This window comes from Elephas maximus, chromosome 25 (genome assembly GCF_024166365.1).
Source record: "Elephas maximus indicus isolate mEleMax1 chromosome 25, mEleMax1 primary haplotype, whole genome shotgun sequence".
Classification (NCBI taxonomy): domain Eukaryota; kingdom Metazoa; phylum Chordata; class Mammalia; order Proboscidea; family Elephantidae; genus Elephas; species Elephas maximus.
In genome coordinates, this window is record NC_064843.1 from 17247011 (window position 1) to 17264038 (window position 17028).

A 17028-nucleotide genomic window follows, 5' to 3' on the forward strand; every position below is an offset into this window, starting at 1 on the left:
ATAACAAACTCTGTGTCTTTGATTAAACTAACAGCTGACTCAAGCTGTCAGGTTCGTTTATTTATTTTTATTTCAGACCGACATTCACTTCCTGAGCAGAAAGGCTTCTTTATGTAATTTCATCTTGCCACCATCCAGGAAGGTGCTCTTCCAGGAAGGTGCCACCATCCAGGAAGGTGTTCTACAACAAGATCCTCCTCTCTGATGGGATTGAGTCAATCACACGTACAATACAGCCCGACTTCTGCTTCCTGCTCAGGCAGGCATGGACGTTTGTGTTGTTCGCTGGGCCGCAGAACAACCAACCGCTGCCACGCACAGGAGCAATCCGCTCACCGATTGCAGTCTGATTGTCATGGGCTAGGGAAGCCAAAATGTGCACACGCTGTCGTCGTTGTGTGCCACTGAGTCGATTCTGATTCATAGCGACCCTATGGGACAGAGTAGAACTGCCCCATAGGGATCCAAGGCTGTAATCTTTATGGGAGCAGATCGCTAGGTCTTTTCTTCCAAGGAGCAGCTGGTAGGTTTGAACCACCGACCCTTTGGTTATCAGTCAAGTGCTTAACCACTCCACCACAAGGGCTCCTTGTGCCCGCACTACCTGTCAGCAACCAAGAGCCCAACAAATGGAGCCCAGGCTGGCCTGATCAAGAGACATTCAAGGAGCACAAAGGTTGGCAGTCCTTGCACCAGGGTGGGCCTGGCCTGGGCATGGCTGACTCCTAAACCACTGGAGGACAGAGTCCGGTTTGGTCCAGGATGCTGCTGCAGCATGGCCTATGACCCCGCAGGTGAACTCTGGCCGTATGTAACAGGAGTCGACAGAAATTGAGAAACACTTGTTTTTAGACTGAAGAGCAGTGATGAGTCCCGACAGGATCTGTGCTACTCAATTTTACCCGCTGCACTTTCTGAAAGCAAGCGCCAGCCAGCAGCGTCTTCCTTCCTCCAAAGTTCAAGAGGTGAGATGGGAACACAGGCAGTAAAGAGACCTGAATGTCTATGGCTTGTAGGGGTCGTAATTCTTCCCCACAAAGTTACCTTTCCTGTTTCTATGAATTACTCTTACATTCTTGTAAGAGATATGGTTTGAGGTATTTATGGTGCATTCAATTCTGCTATCATTGATTTATTGAACGAAACCAGCTCAAGGATATGATGGAAAGGCCCTAATTCCAAAAACTCCTGCGCTGCGGCTCAAAGAGCATTTTCTGCCCTGCTGGCCTCCAGCAGATGACCAGCAGAGATAAACAGAGGGCACTCCACTCTCTGTTGCAATGTGCTTGGTGATGTGAAGGAATCAATCAGACAAAAGCAGATTATTACAGTGTCTGCGAGGATCAAACACTGCTGGCATCTGCACCCACACACGCCTGATTTACAGGCGCGCTGATAAAGTGCTGCAGCTCACTGTCAGGAGAACATGACAGCTCCTTGAGCTCTGTGGATAAATTACTGCTGAAGCCCATGATAACATTTCTCCACCTAGCAACCAAACATAACAGGATGTGGCTTTTAGTACTAGGAGCCAAATGATACAAAGACGAGACGCCCAGGAGCCGTCGGAGCTCCAAAGGCATACTCTAAGATGGAATAGAAAATAGCAGGCTCGTGAAAAACATACCTGAAATCCAGGAGTAATTAATAACTTTGCTGAGGACCCCCAGACCTTGCCTATCTGTGGAGGTACAGAGAGTAAGATTCTCTATTTTGCAATGAATCTTGTTAGTCAAAAGCGTCCTTCCATATAAGGTCCCTGGGTGCTGCAAATGGTTGGCGCTCATCTACTAACCTAAAAATAAGCCAGGAAGGGATGGGAAAACTGGACAGATGGAAATAGGGAACCTGGGGTGGAGAAGGGGAGAGTGTTGACACCTGATGGGGTTGGCAACCAATGTCACAAAACAATTTGTGTATTAACTGTTTAATGAGAAACTCATTTGCTCTGTAAACTTTCACCTAAATCACAATTTTAAAAAAGGAGCCCTGGTACCAAACTTAATGGCCTGAGACTAGAAGGACCTCGGAGGCCATGTTCCCCAGACCTTCTGTTAGCCCAAGACAGGAACCATTCCCAAAGCCAACCCCCCAGACAGGGCTTGGACTGGAGAATGTGATAGAAAATGATACTGGTGAGGAGTGAGCTTCTTGGCTCAAGTAGACACATGAGACTATGTGGACAGCTCCTGTCTAGAGGGGAGATGAGAAGGCAGAGGGCGTCAGAAGCTGGCTGAATGGACACGAAAATAGAGGGTAGCGCGAAGGGGTGTGCTGTCTCATTAGGCGGAGAGCAACTAGGAGTATATAGCAAGGCGTATGTAAATTTTTGTATGCGAGACTAACTGGATTTGTAAACTTTCACTTAAAGCACAATAAAAAATTTTTTTTTTAAAAAAGGAGACCTGGTGACACAATCGTTAAGCATTTGGCTGCTAACCAAAAGGTTGGCAGTTTGAACCACCCAGCAGGTCCACAAAGGAAAGACCTGGCAATCTGCTTCTGTAAAGATTACAGCTAAGAAAACCCTATGGGGCAGTTCTACCCTGTAACACTTGGGGTGGCTATGAGTCAAAATCAGCTCAATGGCACCTAGGAGCAACAGTAACCTAGAGGCTGGCAATTCAAACTCACCCAGTGGTGCTGTGGAAGAAAGGCCTGGCGATCTGCTTCTGTTAACAGTAAAAACAAGAAAATCCTATGGAGCAGTCCTTCTCTGTAACACATGGGGACACCATGTGTCAGAATCAACTCAAAAGCAAAGGATTTTTTACTGAGCATTTCTCTGTGCCAGGAATTATGCTGAATGTCTTATGTGCAGTCTATCGGTGAGCCCACAGCATGGAGAACCTAGTGATAATGAAAGGACATGAGGTCAGTATGGACCATAGAACTAAACCACACTGAATCCCACAGTAAGAAAAGCTACCCGCTTTCCAGTTCTCTACTGTTTTTCCCAATTACATCAACAAGAAAGTCTCCCTGTGGTACTAGTGTGCCTCAAACACCTCTCCAACACTTGCTAATCTCTTTTCCAAACAAAGAAAGGGCAAACACGTTCAGCTAGAATTTGTGAAGCCAGCATTGTTCTCTTTTCACTGTTTTCATTTTTAAACGCATCATTTACTTATGACAAGTGATATTGGTTTTCAGTTGACGGAAGTGATATTAAGTGTCTTTTGAAAATAAATTTATTTGAGATATAAGCTTCCTGGCACGGGCAGAGAGTTTTGTCTGCTTTGCTCGCTACCATATTCCCAACAGCTCAACAGCACCTAGGCAAATAGACCATCAGTAAATATTTCTTTAATGAAATTAATTAAATAAAAATATTAGTTAAATCATAGTACAAGTGGTACTTAGATATGGCAAAATTTGTGACAAGTGTACAAGATGGTATGGAGATATGGTAAAAAATGTGAAAGTGATATTGGTGTTGAAGAACATGGCATTGTCTCTGTCTGTATTCACTATGATCCTACAAGGCAGGAATTATTATTTATTGTCTGGATAAGGAAAATGATGCTTCAAGAAGTTGGGTAACTCATTCAAAGCACTAGCCTGCATGTAGCAGAACCTGAACTCAAGACTCGAGTTTCAGTCTCAGAAGTGGACTCTGAGCTGCTGCATTCATCTTCTTCTCTCTCACTTAAAGAATCGTGTTGTGAGGTAGCGGCTGCTGTCCCCTTTTTCAGATGGAAAAAACAGGCTTCAATGAACTTGCCCAATATCATGCAATGACAATGTAGCAGGGCTGGGATTTGAGCCCTGGCCTGCTTGGTTGATCATTCCCCACTAGACTAGCTTTCAGAAAAAAACTTGTTCCAATTTAATATGTAAACTGCTGGAAATTATATTTAAAATGGTAGATAATTCAAAATATTTGGTCTAGGTGTTTTAAATGTTTTCCGGAGAACAGAACCATCACTTGGTTGCTAAAACAGGAAGTTAGCTCAGCACCAAAGCAAATATGAGATACCACTACAATCGCCCAAGGATGGTGGCCAAAGGTAAAGATGACAGCCTCAATCGCGCTTATTTTAGAATCATACAAATAGCCATTTGCACAAATGGAAAAACCTAGTCCTTCTCTAACCTTGTTTCTGCAGGTAGATTAAAAAAAAAAAAAATTTTTTTTTTAATCAAGATAAGCAACTGTTACTGGTAAACAGGAAAGAACCCCACTCTTGAAAAGTGAAAAAATTAACAAAGGGGCTAAGAATCCTGTTAAAGTATAATTTCCAAAAAGTTAAAAACATGATTCTCATACAAAAATAGAATGAATATGTGCCAAAATTGTATTCAACTGGTTAACCAATGAAGGAACCAATATTATGGCAAAGGTGATTCAAAGGAAAATTCAAAAAATGCAGGTTATATGGTAAGTGAGTCGAAGGAACGCTGGATGAATTCGCTAAGAGATCCAAAACTGGATAATGTCCTATAGCACCATTAGCCTGTACCATATTTTTATGCAAATAAAGCACACGTATACATTTTTTTTATAACTATGCCATGGCCCCGCCCCCGTATTTTCATGAGCGTGCTATGCTATTTTTTTTACAGCAACAGGTCAACAAAATTAGCATAAAGCACTTACAAAAATACCTGGGGGGAGGCAGTTTGCAAAAAAAGAAGTGCAGCTTCTCACTTATCGACTGTCTCGTTATGCAATAGTTCACATTTACCACAATAGTAAAAAATCTACTATCCGACTACTTTGCACGTTAACAACATATGTCTGGCGGTAATGAACACTGAGGTGCAAGGCAGGGTTAATGCTGGCTGTGACAGTTAAGGTCATGCGTCACCTTGGCTGGGCCATGATTCTCAGAGGTTTGGCAGCTATGTAATAACGTAATTTGGCAGTTATGTAATGATGTAACTTGGCAGCCATGTAACGAGATAGTCATCCTCCATTTTGTGCTCTGATGTGGTCATAACACCGATTTCACAGAACAACCTGGTCTTGGTAACCTAACCATGTCATTTAGTGAGGAGAGGGTGTGTAACACACGCATTTTTTGCACAAAAATATGGTAACCGTTTGGGGTTATTTTTCTCCCAGGCAGAAATCTACAACTTAACATACAGCTTCAAAGTATCTGTGTTCTAACCAAATAGCAAACGAAACGCAAGAGCATTCTCCTAGAAAATTACATAAATCTTGGGTGACTCCGATCAATACTAACACTGAAAGGATATGGAGTCACCCTGCTTTATTGCAATTTTTAGATAATTTTTCTTAACAATCTCATCAAGTTTACACTATTATTTTTGTGCCTCAGAGAAGGAAACCCTCAATAAGATGGATTGGCACAATAACCACAATGATGGACTCGAACATACCAATGATCGTGAAGATGTCGCAGGACCTGGTAATTTCGTTCTGTTACACATGGGGTCTCCATGCACCAGAGCCAACTCGACAGCAGCTAACAACAACAAAGTGTGTATAAGAGTGCAGACGCTCTTATTAAAATTCTGATTGAGAATGTTTGCAGTGTGATCCCAGGAAATGTGTTTTCAAGAAGCTCCCCAACTGTTATGCTGAAAGCCTACAATCATACATTAAGAAACAGCCAGTGTACGTGATTCAAGCCATACCTTTTGGAAGGCGTTTCAGCTAAAGATGCTCTCAACTTAGAAGAGATAAAAACTTAAGCTGATTTCGAGAATGAAGAAACTTTACCTAACAGAAAGATAAGAGGCAATATGGGCTCCAGGGTGGGTTGATTCAGTGGCTCAGTATTGTCATTAGCAAAATGGGATCTGTCCATCTCTCTCTTCTCTGCATCTCCATGGGGCTATTGACAAGACGGCTATAGCAACTCCACGTGTCACTTCCTGGCCCAACACATAAAGGAAGAAGAGAGACTTCCTCTTTCTGTGACATGTCTCTTCTCAGAAAAACCCTCATCCCAGCAGACTTCTTCACTGGCCATAATTATATCAAGTGATTCTTCCTAAACCAATCACTGCCAAGGAAGATTTGAGTGGGAATAACTTACCCCAATCCTGCTGACTGAAGAACTAGGGTAGGATTAGCTTTCCTTAAGGCAACTGGTTGTGTAGGGAAGTTGTAATATCTGAACAAAAATAGAATTCTATTAGAAGAGAAACAGAGTGGTGTAGATTAGCAACTGACAGGGTCCAGCATTAGATGGCTTAGAGGAGGAATTACAAGCACATCTTAAAATTAGGTTGCATCACCAATGTGTGAGAAATTACTTTAATGAAATGGTAACCTTTAAGAACACTCCTAGCCAGACAGAACAGAAAGGGTGATGAACCAAATTAAGATGCTTGAATCACAGTGTATCCATTTAAAACACACACCATCAGGCAAGGGGAAGGAGATGGGTAGGTTAACACACATAGGATAGGGTGCAAGAGGATGGAAGGACCACACCACCTGAATCATGGGTTAGGAAATGCTCATACATCCAAGCTTGCTCTGCTGCATCAGCCTCCCTCCACTGAATGGTGCGTTTACAAGAACCAGAGTTGAGACAGAAGGTGCCTGGAGCCAATGACATACACTCGTTCTGTGAGACACAGGACAAATATGCCTGGCCACAGCTGTGCCTAGGCAATTAGCCTGCTAAACAGCTCTGGGTTTTAACTGCATTTGGGAGGCAGAGTACATGTGGGGACAGATGAGGACCCTACTGGGTGTCTCCAATGGGTGGCTGATTTGAAAATGACAGAGCTTTAGCCTCAAGATGGCCTGATCGTACATTATGACTTGGTCTTTCCACCCTTTCTATCTATAAGCAACACTTTTGTTTCTTCCCAAATATGTACCATTTATTCTATTATTATCATTCTTATAGGTTACCAACTCACTTTTTCAATTTAGCACATCTTAGGAATTCCACCTTGTCTCATAAGATTCTTTCTTAAAAAAAAAAAAATTATTCACTAGCTTACTTACTATCTATGCTTGAAATTTCTTATGAGTCTTGTGATGGTTAAGGTTGTGTGTCAACTTGGCTGGGCCATGATTCTCAGTCATTTGGCAGTTATGATGTAGTTTGGCAGTTATGTAATGAAGCAATTTAGCAGGTATATAATAATGTAATAACCTCCCTGATGGGATCTGCTATGAGCATATATATATGCTACACTGGTTTTTCTTCTCTCGAGAACCCAACCGAAGACAAGCCTTATCCATCCCATTTGTTTTCTTGTCTCCTCCAGAAAACTGAATATTCTCAAATAATACAGCAACCTCACATTATGAAAGACCAGAAGTGTTGTGATGAGGGGGAAAGAAAGAGGAAGGAATGGCTGATAGATTAAAAGAGGCTTAAGGAGCCCTGCTGGCACAGCGGTTAAGAGCTCGCCTGCTAACCAAAAGGTTGGCAGTTGGAATCCACCAGCAGCTCCTTAGAAACCCTATGGGGCAGTTCTACTCTGCCCTATAGAGTTGCTATGAGTTGGAATTGACTGGACCTCAACAGGTTTGGTTTTGTTTTGGGGTTTTGTGGGTGGCCAAGGGAAGTAGAAAAGGGAGAGAACTTGACCTCCATTTTGGCACTGAGAAAGACAAAGTTAACTGTTCATTTTATTTCAAAATTGGAGCATGTCGTCATGGAAACAGAGGCTCTCGGTTGCACAATAAACCGATCTTTAGCCAGGCCACTGCCCTCTAGAACATTTACTGTAACCCTCAAAACTCTTCCCAGTCTGCTGATGGTTTGTGCTGTGCAGAGAGCAATGTAGAGATGCAGAAACAATCTGATGAATTTTTTGAGGAGGTTTTCACAGAAATGGAGGAAAAAGTATGAAGTTGAGGAGATGAACATCTGTGATCATTTGGAGACCTTCTAGTTGGAAATGTATATGCCAAGTTTCACCATGAAGAAGACGCAGAAAGGGCTGTGATTGACTTAAGTAACCTCTGGTTTCATGGACAGCCATACACGTGGAGCTCTCCCCTGTTACTGATTAGTGAAGCTTGTTGCAGCCAGTACGAAAAGCTAGAGTGTACGGGAAGTGGCTTCTGCAACTTGGAGCCCATTTCTAGACAACTGCAGCAGGCATTTTATGAGCACCCTCATCAGACCCACAGATCTCAATCCCAGTCTTGGAAACATCGGTCTCGATGGACAGACCATGGTAGTGCTGGAGGTTCCGGCAGTGGTGGAAGTGGTGGAGACAGGAGAGTGACAGGCATCAGATCACGAGATCATGACAAATCTGGACTATTCTGAACTGTGCTATTTTTACCATGTGTCTGCTGGAAAGTGTTGTAGTTGATTTACCAAGCCAGTTCATAATGGGAATTTATTTTTAAAAATAGTAAAATAAAAACAAAGTTTCTGAATAAACTTTGTAGTGATACAGTAAAAAAAAAAAAAAAAGAGAGCGAGGAAGACTTAAATATTAACCAGATGAAATAAAAATTACAAGACAATTGAAATTTGAGCACTGACTAGATACTTGATGATAATCAAGAAATCATCATATATCTAGGTGTGAAAATTGTTCAAGTGTGCAAAAAATAGTTTTTATGTTCTAGGAATACATACTGAAGTACTTATGAATGAACTTGCACAATGTCTGAGATTTGCTTCAAAATAAGCCCGTGTTTTGCAGATCAGATCAACAAATAATTCTGGAGCATATGCAAGTTTTGCAAGTTTTTGCAAACTGAGAATTGTAACTCATCTGTAGGTAAATTGGTTTGGTGGGCTGTGACCAGAACATTTCTAATGACAAATAGAATAGAACAGAATAGAAAATATCAAGAGTGTTTCACATTGTCATAGCAAATTTTCTTCCATGGAACTTTTGTTTCAACTGTGTGCCTGTGTATCGACACACGTAGTAGATCATGATATAAAATGAACTTTTACATGGGTTACAGTTAATGAAGTTTGAAGACCAGAGTTGAAAGCAAAGTCTGTATCACTGATGGTCACAGGGGATACAGGAATAATAAGACAGGGCCCCCACTTTCCAGAATAGACTGGCACAAATAGAAGTATACCATGGAATGGTAAGAACTCTAATAAGAGTGAGATCCAAGAACTGTGGGAAGACAAAGGAGCTATTGACTAACTGGCATGGGCTGCACTGGACAGGTAATGAGTGATGAAGAATAAAAAGTACAGAAAAGGGTGAAAAGGCTCCCTCTCAGGGAGGGAATAATGTGGCACAGAGGTGCAAACACACACATGGTATATTTAGGGGAAAAAAGTAATTTGTTGATGCTGGGAGCCCATGAGAGTTAAGTCTTCAATTAAGAGTCTATAAGATGGATGTGGCGTTCCTACCCAGTGAGTGAAATGGTTAATGCACTCAGCTGCTAACCAGAAGGCTGGAGGTTTGACTCCACTCAGAGGTGCCTCAGAAGAAAGGCCTGGCAATCTGCTTCCAAAAAATCAGTCATTGAAAACCCTATCAATTATGGTTCTACTGTTGATACACATGGGGTTGCCATGAGTCAAAATCAATGGACAGCCACTAGTAGGGTATGGAAAGATGGACATGGAATTCAAGGATATGAAGAAATTGATGATTCTGAAGGAAATACACTTGATCTGTGAGGCTACATGTCATTTCTTTTTAGATGATCTCTAGAGTTGATAATTTTATAATCATCTTATTTGCCTAATCCAAAGTTGCAAGTCAAGAGCTTTTGCTTCAAATTTTTTAAATTAGCAATTCCACTTCTAGAATCTATACCATGGAAATAGTACTGGGTGGTGGGTCAACATTAGAAAATCAATCAAATTAATCTGCCACATAAATAAAATAAAAGAATCATATGATCATCTCAATCAATGCAGAAAAGGCATTCAAAAAAGTCTAACACCATTCCTGATAAAAACTCTCAATAAAATAGGTGTAGAAGGGAAATTCCTCAACATAATAAAGGGCATCTATTTTTTTTATACTATTTTTTTAGGGTCGCTATGAGTCGGAATCAACTCGACGACAGTGGGTAGGTTTTATACAAAACCAACAGCCAACATCACTGTTATTGGAGAGAGGCTGAAAACATTCCCGTTGAGAACAGGAAAAAGACAAGGAGGTCCTTTATCACCACTCGTATTTAACATTGTGCTGGAAATCCTAGCTAGAGCACTAAGGCAAGAAACGGAAATAAAGGGCATCCAAACTGGTAATGAAGAAGTTAAACTCTCCCTATTTGTGGATGATATGATACTATACATACAAAACCCAAAAGACTCCACGAGAAAACTACTGGAACTGATAGATTCAGCAGAGTAGCACGATAAAAGATAAACGTACAAAAATCATTTGGCTTCCTATACACCAATAGAGAACAATGAAAAGGAAATCAGAAAACTAATACCACTTATAATAGCCTCTAAAAAAATAAAATACATAGTAATAAATCTAACCAGGGATGTAAAAGACCTATACAAAGAAAACTACAAAACACTACTGCAAGAAACCAAACAAGACCTACATAAATGGAAAAACATACCATGCTCACGGACAGTGAAAATGTCAATTCTACCCAAAGCAATCTACAAATAGAATGCAATCCCGATCCAAATACTAATACCATTCTTTAATGAGATGGAAAAACTAATGATTAACTTTACATGGAAAGGAAAGAGGCCCCAGATAAGTAAAGCACTATTGAAGAAAATGAAGAAAGTAGGAGGACTCGCACTATCTGACCTCAGAACCTACTATACTGCTACGATAGTCAAAACTGCCTGGTACTGGTACAATGACAGATATGTTGACTAATGGAACAGAATTAAGAACTCAGATACAAATCTATCCATCTGTGATCACCTGATCTTCCACAAGGGCCCAAAGTCCATCAAATGGGAGAAAAACTGTCTTTATAACAAATGGTGCTGGCAAACCTGGATCTCCAACTGTAAAAAAAAAAAATGAAACAGGACCCATATCTCACACCATATGCAAAAACTAATTCAAAATGGATCAAAGACCTAAATATAAAACCAAAAACTATAATGATCATAGAAGAAAAAATAGGATCAATGCTAAAGGCCCTAATACATGGCATTAACAGATACAAACCATAACTAACAACACAAAAACTCCAGAAGATAAGCCACATAACTGGGATCTTCTAAAAATTAGATACTTATGCTCATCAAAAGACTTCACTGAAAGAGTAAAAAGAGAACCTACAGACTAGAAAAAAATTTTGTCTATGACAAATCCAACAAGGGTCTAATCTCTAAAATCTACAGGAAAATTCAACACCTCTACAACAAGAGACAAATAATCCATTTAAAAAATGGGTAAAGGAAATTAACAGACACTTCACCAAAGAAGAGATTCAAGCGCCTAACAGACACAGGAAGAAATGCTCGCAGTCACTAGCCATTAAAAAAAAAAAAATTTTTTTTTTTTTTTTTTTTTAGAGAAACGTAAATCAAAACCACAAAGAGATACCATCTCACCGTGGCATTACCAGCCCGAATCAAAAAAACAAATTAACAAATGTCAGAGAGGGTGCGGGGAGACTGGAACTCTTACGCACTGCTGGTGGGAATACAAAAAGGATATGGCACTTCCTTAGAAAGCTAGAAATAGAAATACCATATAATCCAGCAATTCCACTCCTAGGAATATATCATAAATGAATAAGATCTGGCACACAAATAGACAATATGCACGCCCATGTTCAATGCAGCATTATTCACAATAGCAAAAATATGGAAACAACCTAGATGCTCATCAACAGAAGAATGGATGAGCAAACTATAATATATACACACAATAAAAAGAACACTACAAAACCATGAAGAATCATGAATCTGGAAGCTTCTCACAATATGGATAAATCTGGAGGGCATTATGTTGAGTGAAATAAGTCAATCACAAAAGGTCAAATATTGTATGAGACCACTACTGTAAAAACTCACGAAAAGGTTTACACACAAAAAGAAACAATCTTTTATGGTTATGAGGGAGGGGAGGAGTAGGGATGCAAAAATACTAAATAGACAAAAGATAAGTGGTAACTTTGGTGAAGGGTAAGACAGTGCGCAATACTGGGGAAACCAGCACAACTTGCCCAAGGCAAGATCATGGAAGCTCCAGGAACACATCCAAACTCCCTGAGGGACCGAATTACTGGGCTGAGGGCTCTGGGGACAATGGTCTTGGGGAATAGCTAGCTCAATTGGCATAACAGAGTTTATAAAGAAAATGTTCTACATTCTACTTTGGTGAGTAGTGTCTGGGGTCTTAAAAGCTTGTGAATGGCCATCTAAGAAACTCCACTGGTCTCACCCTGTCAGGAGCAAGGGAGAATGAAGAAAACCAAAGACACAAGGGAAAGATTAGTCCAAAGGACTAACGCACCACAACTACCACAACCTCCACCAGACCAAGTCCAGTACAGCTACATGGTGCCTGACTACCACTACTGACTGCTCTGACAGGGATCACAATAGAGGGTTCCAGACAGAGCCGGAGAAAAATGTAGAAAAAAATTCTAACTCACAAAAAAAGACCAGACTTATTGGCTTGACAGACTGGAGAAACCCTGAGAGTGTGGCCCCCGGACACACTTTTAGCTCAGCAATGAAGTCATTCCTGAGGTTCACCCTTCAGCCAAAGATTAGACAGGCCAATAAAATAAAACGAGACTAAAGGGGCACTCCAGTCTAGGGGCAAAGACTAGAGGGCAGGAGGTGACAACAAAGCTCGTATTAGGGAGCCCAAGGTCAAAAAGGGAGAGCGTTGACATGTTATGGGGCTGGTAACCAATGTCACAAAACAATAAAACCAAAAACCAAACCCAGTGCCATCGAGTCAGTTCCGACTCATAGCGACCTATATGTACTAATTGTTTAATGAGAAGCTAGTTTGTTCTATAAACCTTCATCTAAAGTATAATAATGAAAAAAACTTTTTTAAGTGACTAAAACACAAAAATTTTTTTAAAAAAAGGAGAAGTGCTGGGTGGATACAATGACTTAATTACAAATATATTTATAGTGCTACACAAAAAAACAAAATATTAGAGAGAACCAAATTTTTAGTGATAGCCAAAACCAAACCCACTGCCACTGAGTCGATGCCAACCCATCTGCAAAAGACAGTCCATTTAAAAAATTAATGGAAAAGAATACTTTCACCTGGAAAATGTTCACAATATATTGTTAAGTTATGGATGCAGTAAGCTACACAATATGTACAGGCTATCCCTATCTTATAAAAATAAATTTTTTTTTTTTTATATCCCTATCTTGAGGAGCCCTGGTGGCATAATGGGTAAGCAGTCAGCTGGTAACTGGAAAGTTAGCAGTTCAAACCTACCCTGGGACTCTGTGGGAGAAAGGTCTGGTGATCTGCTCCCATAAAGACTACAGCTTGGGAAACCCTGTGATGCAGTTCTACCTTGTCACGTGGGGTTTCTGTGAGTCGGCATTGGTCTCCCGGCACTCAGCAACAACCACCCCTATCTTAGGAGAGAAAATGACTGTGAGGCTGAAAAGGATATAACTCTTTTACTTCAAATTTCAACACTTTCTTTTTCTTTATCTGATGAAATTAAGGTAATCTCTATTGTCACTTCTGTTCTTTTCTATCAATTCCAACTTTTCTTCCATAAACAAGACTTAAAATACTTTTAAAGCAGCAGAAATCATCATGGAATAGGATTTGCTGTTAATCAGAAAGAGCAAGTTAAAATTATTACCTATGATTCTTTCAAGCGAGAAACTGGGCAGATTTTATTTTTTTCTTTTTGCTGATCTAAATTTTCTTTATCTTCTGCAGAGAACATATTCCTTTTCATTTTGTTGTTTTAAAAAAATTGTTTCTTTAATTGTAACCAAAATCTTTGTCTCCTATGAGTTTTGAGAAGTAAAATATTATGGTCTATATGTAAACATCAATCACTTGCGTTTAGACCAGCTTATGTGTACACTGTCTTATAAACTCGGACACATTCACAGATTAACTTGATTTAATGTGTTCAGAAATTTTAATTTTAAGAAAAGAGCTATCACTGAATTTAAAAATAAATCAAAAAACTTCTTTAAAATGTATTGGTAAATCTTTGATCTTCAGTATATCTTTCCTCATTTTATTTTTGAACTCCGTCGCTCAAGTTCTTTGAATGAAGGGAGAAAAATACACAAAACAGTGGAAGGCTCAAATCATTTAAAATGGAATATTAGTTGCTGCTAAGACTGGGGGAAACCCTGGTGGTATAGTGGTTAAGAGCTACGGCTGCTAACCAAAAGGCCGGCAGTTCAAACCCACCAGGCGCTCCTTGGAAACCTTACGGGACAGTTCTACTCTGCCCTATAAGGTCTACTCTGCCCTATAAGGTCGGTATGAGTCAAAATAAACTCGACGGCAATGGGGCAGGTAAGACTGAGTTCCACCACAGAAATTTAAGAGATTAAATGGCACAGATGCAAACATCAGAAAAAGCAAAGCAAAATATAGCCAATACTTTTTCTAGCAGGGCCAGATCTGGTGCCAAATTTTACAGTACTGCAGTATTTTTCAGTACTCCTTTTGGAAGTTACACTACTCATTCTCCTCAGTCTTTCTCTCAGCATCTTCAGTTGTTCCCTTCCCCCCATCTTATCGTTGCCTTCAATCAAGCACAGGCAACTCCCAAGAGCAGCGCTTCTCAGCCTTGTCTGTACATCACAAACACCGCAGGAGCTTTTAAAAATCCTGGCGCCCAGGCTGCAGCCCAGACCTATGAAATCACTATCTCTGGGGGTGAGACCCAGACATCAGGATTATGAAAACTCCTCAAGAGATCCCAACATGCAGCCAGGTATGAGAATCCTGTCTTCACGGACCTGGCTCAGGTGTGCTTTTGCTTCTGGGCTGGCACCTGCCACTCTCTTGGAAAGACTGCTCTCTGCCCTCAGAAAGTTGGAAGTCCTGGAAGGTGCATTGGCCTTCAGCCAATGCCTGGCTGGTGCAGGAGTTGAAAGCCCACTCCCTCGGTTGCATCTGGGATAAACTTGGAGGTGTAACACTCCAGAGCTAGAGTGGGGAAAGCAGACAGGGAGGGAGAGAAGCCAAGCGTGGGTGTGATTTCAGGCAAAGTGCCCCACCGGGTAGCTTCAGAGCTCCTGCAGATCAGGCTAAAGCTGGCCGTGGGGGACTCTGCCTGAAATCACACCCATGTTTGGCTTCTCTCCCTCCCTGTCTGCTTCCCCCGCTCTTTCACTGGACTGTCCTGCAAGCACTTCCCAAAGAAATCACTTGAACACAAATCTTTGTCTCAGGGCCTGCTTTAGCAGAACTTGAACTCAGACACATTCCAAACACAAAAAGTCACAAAGTTCTCCTAACTCCTCATTTTCTAATTTCAGCGCTGTAGATTAGACATTTTCTTTTTACTTTATAGTTTGCAGCAACAGAATTCTAAATTGATTTCCTTTTATTTAATTCATTTATTCAGCCAATAGTATTGGGTACCTACAATACCCCATGCTCTCTACATAGATTCATCTTCCATTAACTGTTCTAAAGGTCTATTTTCATGAAGTCACCTTGTTGATCAAAAACTTTCGGTGACTCCCCATCACCAAAAGAGGTTTCCCCTTTCTTGTAAAGGGAAAAATACATATATTCTCATGGACCCTCAATGTAACTTTTAAAATTCATTATGATTTAATTTCAATGTGTATAAACATAAAACTAGCTATAAACTCTTTATACTGGCAGCTTTGATACAACTATAAATCCAGAACAAACTTTCAAATTATATTCAAACACAACTACAAAACCAGTAAAATTTAAATTCACAACCTTAATTTAATGTGACAGATGATATTATTTTGCTGGAACAAAATCACTGATATTTGGTTTAAGGGAGGAAGGATGTGGTCTTGAGTTTGTTTCTACATGTAATCTGTTTCTGTATTTCAGCTTCAATAATACTAATGCAAGGGATATCCATTCTCACAAGCAGACTGTATAAAACTGTATTAATCACTGCAACTTTCTATGTTCCAATTCAGGATAATCACAACCAAAAGCCTGCCTAGGAATAATTCGTGCATGCCAGTTTTATTGAGGCGGCAATTAATAACTCTGCAAAAACTATTTTGTTCACTTAAAGATTACCATTGTGTTGTTGAAATCGTCATGAAATAAATATTTATGCCAAAAGTTTTGGAATCCAGAACGGTTTTAAGCTATGTTCCCTCAAAAGCAGACATGAGACAAAGATTTGGGTCAAGGGGTTTATTTGGGAATCAATCTCAGTAAGCATTGGTAAAGGATGTGGGGAAGTGATATAAAGAAAGAAAACCAAAGGCGGGGGGGAACCATTGCCGTCGAGTTGATTCCAACTCATGGTGACCTCACGTGTTTCAGAATAGAACTCTGGGCCATATTTACTTTTTCGGAAGCAGATCACCAGCTCTTTCTTCTGAAGTGCCTCTGGGTGGATTTGAACCACCAACCTTTGGTTAATAGTCAAACACAAACCATTTGCACCACCCAGGAAATTGAGAAAGAAGGGAGACCAACAGAGCACGCATTACTAAGCAGGTTATTCTCAATTCCAACTCACGGGCAACCTCACAGTGTCAGAGTAGAGTTGGGCTCCATATGGTTTTCAACGGTTAATTTTTCAGAAGTAGATCACCAGGACTTCCTCCCAAGAGCCTCTGGGTGGACTAGAATGCCAATCTTTCAGTTAGCAGCCAAGTGCACCACTCAGGGACTCTTACTTACCCTAGGGAAGGATATTTTTGGTCTGGTATGTTCATCCCATTGGAGGCTGAGGCAGATTCAATTTCCACTTTTCTCTGTTCAAACAACTGCCAGGCCTTTACACACTTGGCTTTTGACATCACGCAGCCTCCACTTGGTGAGACCATCACTAGACAGTACAGTTACAGGGTTAGTTTTTCATAATACGCTGGTAGTGTTGTTTTAATTATCATCAAAATTAAAAAATAAAAAGTAAAGTTTCACGGAGAACGTGGCAACCCCTGACAATAATTGCTAGGAACCCCAAGGGAGAGAGAGGTCCACTCACCCACAGGAGAAAAACTGAAAAATTGA

At 40.6% G+C, this 17028-nt stretch overlaps 1 pseudogene; it reads left to right on the top strand.

Moving 5' to 3' along the window:
* The first annotated feature begins 5363 nt into the window (after positions 1-5363).
* LOC126067828 (splicing factor U2AF 35 kDa subunit-like protein) lies at positions 5364-8219 on the top strand (annotated as a pseudogene).
* Positions 8220-17028: the final 8809 nt, after the last annotated feature.